This window comes from Clarias gariepinus, chromosome 5, assembly GCF_024256425.1.
Source record: "Clarias gariepinus isolate MV-2021 ecotype Netherlands chromosome 5, CGAR_prim_01v2, whole genome shotgun sequence".
Taxonomy (NCBI): Eukaryota; Metazoa; Chordata; class Actinopteri; order Siluriformes; family Clariidae; genus Clarias; species Clarias gariepinus.
The window spans coordinates 28,603,317-28,609,350 of NC_071104.1; positions in this window are offsets into that span (position 1 = coordinate 28,603,317).

Sequence of the window (6,034 nt, forward strand, 5' to 3'; positions counted from 1 at the left end):
GCAGGTTGAGAGAGAGGTTGCAGGTTTTTTTGTCCGCCGCACAAACCAGCAGTGTTGAAGATTGTAAGATAGGATTATAGCCGTAGGTAGCTTTTATATATTGATATACTGTTCAATAATGTACGTATTTCTATTTTATTTATGTGCGTATTTGTATTTAATTGCTTAAGTTTAACAAGCTTGCCATTATTTACTTATTTATTTTTGTTGACTTTATATTCTGCCCTTATTTTAACTACGGGTTTCCATGGGTTTTCCACATCTACTGTGCATTTCTTACCTCCATTTAATGAAACATTATGAAATTGGGTCAGACTACAGTAGGCCAATATAATTTGCTCAGGAGACCAGATTGTATTGTTAATTAAATAATGTGTTTAAATTCATTTTCCAGCAAGTGACTTGCTTTATGTTTTTAACACCTTTCTGCAGATTTACAGTAGTAGTGGTAACTTACATACCGTTTCCACCAAACAGCATGTACCAGCTGGCTAAGTTGTTCTTCCATCTTTAGCAGCCCTGTGTTTTGTCAGCTGTTTTTTTCCCCCATTAGTTAAGGGTTTGTGCCGATAACAACAACTGGTCTTTCCAGTAAGTAAACAATTTGTGGTAAATTGTGTTTTTGTCTGCTTAGACAGACATAAAAATAAAAACTTAAATGTATATTTTTATTTCTAATAATTTTAAAAACCACCTAAATATTTGCCAGATTTGGCACAGTGCTGTATCTAAAACTATATAATTTATGTTAAAAAAGTTGGTTGATGTTGTTGCTATTGTGACTAACTTTGATAATGGTTGATCTTGATCACACCCACTATGACATAATAAATAAAAACAAACAACAAAAACAGTCCGTCTGCTTTTACCTTATACTGTAGGTTTTTAGATCCTTGAGAAACATGAAATATTTTTTTTAACAAATCTAACCTTTTACTTTACTTTATTTTCGAAACTTAATATTATTTTTATACACCTTATTATGATTATAACTGTGACCCCTTCCATTTACAGTACAGTGTTTCGTTTTAATGTGCTGCACATCACTGTGGATGACAGCTGGGGAGCGCTGTGCAAATTTCCCACTGCTGGCCACTCATTCTCGCGCGCGCGCGCGCACACACACACACACACACACACTACTAAGGGCTGACACAGCTTTTATCTAACTAAATCAAAATCTTCAGGGGTAATATTAAATGTTAATTTTTGACTAACCATATTAAACACAAAGCCTCTCCATTATGGAGCACCCTATAAGTTTTTCCAATGATCTATAAAGTATGTTAAATCACATAACATCATTTCCATAACTTGCTTTGTTTTGAAATTGTATCAGTTTGTAAGGTACATCAACTTAAAAATACTTCAGAAGAAAGCCCGAGGCCACAGTGCCACCCACTGTCTACATGTAGACATTGCCTGTCCAGTACATGGCTACTACCCTAATAAGTAAAAACCACTAGAAAGTACAATACACAAAAATATTTTATAAATAAATAATTACTGAACTGAATATTAGCTGAAAATTGTAAAGTTGAGTATTGTTCCCTGTTTAATGCGGACTTCCCCATGGTTCATGCTTGTGGCGTCTATCTACTTATAATAGCTGATATGAAATCACATTCCTTGTTGAAGTTTGTTTAGAAGGGTTGCTGGAGCAACTTCTTTTTTTTTTTTTGAAAGCCGACCTTCGGTGGCACCCACGCTGTCCCCTAACCCCCCAGCCTATGTTTGGAGTCACATGTCATGGCATTTAGACCTCAGTGCCTCTCAGAGGTATCTCTCTCTTTCTCTCACCACCCCCATGCTGGCACATGCTCCAGGCTGTGCTAATGACAGATCCATGCTACAGAGAAGGATAAACAAGTCATCGCAATAAAGTTGCTTTGTTATACAGAAAAGTGAGAAGTTCATGTTTAGTGCCGTTACATTAAAGTCTTAATCAGCATGTTAATTTAACTACAATTAATTATTCAATAGCAACAGTGAAAATAGAAAATGGTATGTACAGTCATGTGAAAAAATTAGGACACCCTTTGAAAGCATGTGGTTTTTTGTAACATTTTTAATAAATGGTTATTTCATCTCCGTTTCAACAATACAGATAGATTAAAGTAATCCAACTAAACAAAGAAAACTGAAGAAAAGTCTTTTCAAGATCTTCTGTAAATGTCATTCTACAAAAATGCCTATTCTAACTGAGGAAAAAGATAGGACACCCTTGCCCCTAATAGCGAGTGTTACCTCCTTTGGCTGAAATAACTGCAGTGAGACGGTTCTTGTAGCCATCTACCAGTCTTCGACATCGGTCTGAGGAAATTTTACCCCACTCCTCAATGCAGAACTTTTTCAGCTGTGAGATGTTTGAGGGGTTTCTTGCGCGTACAGCCCTTTTCAAGTCACCCCACAGCATCTCAATGGGATTCAAATCTGGACTTTGACTTGGCCATTCCAGGACTCTCCATTTCTTCTTTTTCAGCCAATCTTTGGTTGATTTACTAGTATGTTTTGGGTCATTGTCATGTTGCATGGTCCAGTTCCGCTTCAGCTTTAATTTTCTAACTGATGGTCTCACATGTTCTTCAAGCACCTTCTGATACACAGTAGAATTCATCGTGGATTCTATGATGGTGAGCTGACCAGGTCCTGCTGCAGCAAAGCAGCCCCAAACCATGACACTTCCACCTCCATGCTTCACAGTTGGTATGAGGTTCTTTTCTTGGAATGCTGTGTTTGGTTTACGCCAAACATGTCCTCTGCTGTTGTGTCCAAATAATTCAATTTTGGACTCATCTGTCCAAAGAACATTATTCCAGAAGTCCTGGTCTTTGTCAACTTTATCTCTGGCAAATGTCAGTCTGGCCTCGATGTTTCTCTTGGAAAGCAAAGGTTTCCTCCTTGCACACCTCCCATGCAAGTTAAACTTGTACAGTCTCTTTCTGATTGTAGAGGCATGTACTTCTACATCAACAGTAGTCAGAGCCTGCTGTAGTTCTCGAGATGACACTTTAGGGTTTTTGGAGACCTCTTTTAGCATCTTGCGGTCTGCTCTTGGGGTGAACTTGCTGGGGCGACCAGTCCTGGGCATGTTGGCAGTTGTTTTGAAAGCCCTCCACTTGTAGACTATCTTCCGGGCAGTGGAATGGCTGATTTCAAAATCTTTTGAGATCTTTTTAAATCCCTTCCCAGACTCATAGGCTGCTACAATCTTTTTTCTGAAGTCCTCTGACAGCTCTTTTGTTCTCACCATGGTGCTCACTCTCACTTCAACAGTCAGGAGCACACCAAACTAAATGTCTGAGGTTTAAATAGGGCAAGCCTCATTCAACATGCAGAGTAACGATCTACTAATTATGTGCACCTGGTGTGATATACCTGTGTGAGATCTGAGCCAATTTAAGAGGGAATACATGTGAGGGTGTCCTATCTTTTTCCTCAGTTAGAATAGGCATTTTTGTAGAATGACATTTACAGAAGATCTTGAAAAGACTTTTCTTCAGTTTTCTTTGTTTAGTTGGATTACTTTAATCTCTCTGTATTGTTGAAACGGAGATGAAATAACCATTTATTAAAAATGTTACAAAAAACCACATGCTTTCAAAGGGTGTCCTAATTTTTTCACATGACTGTAGATTAAAAAAAATCATTAGTGGACTCACTAATTACTCTCGGGCATTAAGGATTAACATGACCTCAATGTTCTTTCATAAAAATTGAAAAGTCTTAAATAATGACAGGATGCATGGCACCCAGCTTAGTTACGTGGAAATGCAGAACATTTTATGTAAAAATCTAGGGGAAAAAATCTATAATGTGACCTGGCACTCACTGAAATATTGAGTCACGCTTTCCCAAACATGATATCCGCTCCATCTCTGTTTTGTTATCTACAGCTCCACATAGCTGGTCAGTAGACAAAAAAACAAAAACCCTTTTTTACTATTTGGCATGTATCATTTATTTATCATATCATTCAAATGTAATAATACATCTCTGATATTTGGTTAAGAATATCATCCGCCTAATTGCAACAATTTTATATCATAGACAAACATTTAGAGAACAAACCACCACTCCTGAACAGGGCGGCTTTTACATGGTTAGTCCACATGTCAGAGCCTGTATTTGTGGTTACCAGGCAACAGGAGTTACTTGTGAGATCTGACCTCATGATAAATCATTTCTGACCTGTCAGCCTATATACCAGCCGGTGCTTTCCTCTCTTCCTTTTTTATGCCATACTCTGATAATGTGCCACATGCAAATTAAATATATTTATATTCAGGATATGATAGCTGAATGCTCCAAATATTTAGGGTGTTACTTTGAGGTTTCTAGTTAATATAATCATAGATGATGACAAAAACAAATCTTATTTAGACTATGATTATTCTTTATATAAATTAATCATATTTGAGCAAAGGGATTAGATATGATTAGTTTCCATCTGCTGAAAAGCATGACTGTTTCTATGACACAGTTGCTATAAACATAGAGGCACATCCGCTAGTTCATTTTCTGTTTTGGCAAAGAGCCCAGTTTTTTTCTGTGTCACAAGCATGCTTGAGCAAATGATCACACTAAGGGGTGACCTAAATGCAGCACACCACACAAGCCTTCATTTAATCAACAGCGACTAATCTTATTCATACTAGACTATAATTTTCTATAGGGTTATGAACTGGACTAAACACTTGTCAGTGTGTCTTTTCTTTTTCGATGTCATCATGATTGTATAGTATGTGGTAGCAGGGTGTACAGTCAGTTCAGTCAGTATAAGTTAGTATAAGTAATACTAATAATCATCTGATAATAGTGGGTCTCAGCATTAGGCAAATTTAACTTTAGATGAACAACAACATATTACTTTTCTTTAATTGGTAATTATTTATTTAACAAAAATTAAGCCAAAAAGAAATAAAAATGTGGACAATACTAAGTATCTCCTTAATGCTTCCCCACTATTTAAGAGGGTAACTTGTAGCCAGCTGAACATTAGCCCTTGATTAATTGATCACCAGTAGGAGTGCAGATCTCTGTGAAAGCAAAGGCCTTGGCAGTTTGCTGGTCTGGAGAATTCAGATATGTGTTAACATAATGCCAAGCGGTAAAGACCATTTCCAAATAATTTGGAGTTTATTGTTCTACAGTAAGAAAGATTATTTATAAGCAGAAAGCATTTAAGATGTTGCCAGGAGTGGACGTTCCAGCGCATTCACCCCAAACTCAGACCAAGCAATTCTAATAGAAATACACCCAAGAGCTATTTCCCAGATCTCACAGGCCTCAGTGAGCATGGTAAATGTTAAAGGCCAAGACGGCACAATTAGAAAAACACTGAACAGTACGATTTGTTCAGAAGAGTTGTCAGGAGAAACCCCTTTCCTGTATAAAAAGACCGGGGAAGCACATGGTTCACAAAACTGCATCTAAACAGAGCAAAAGGCTTCTGGAACAATATCCCATAGACAGATGAGACCAAAGTGGAGTTGTTTGGCCTTAATGCCCAGCACCATGTTTAATGAAAAACGAATAGAATTTCAGCAGAAACGCCTGTCAAGCGCAATGGTGGAGGGGTGATGATTTGGGCTTGTTTTGCAGCCATAGGACCTGTGTGCCTTGATGTCACTGAGTTAATCACAGACTCTTCTATATATCAGAGTATTCTAGAAGCAAATTTGAGGCCATCTGTCCAACAGCTGAAGCTTGGTCAAAATTGGGTCAAAACAGGACAATGAGCCAAAGCACACAAATGAATCTACATCAGAATGACTGAAAAAAAAAAAAAAAATCAAGGAATTTTGGAATGGCCCAATCAAAGTCCAGATCTCAACCTTGCTCAAATGCTGTTCCAGCACCTTAACAGAGCTGTGCATAATTGAATACCCCGAAACATTAATAAACTGAATCAATGTTGCAAAGAATAATGGACCAAAATTCCTTTGAGAGGAGAATATTCCTTTGTCTTTGTGAGAAACTGATAATGTTATAAAGGAAACAATCCCTTCAAGTTATTGCTGCTAAATGTGAA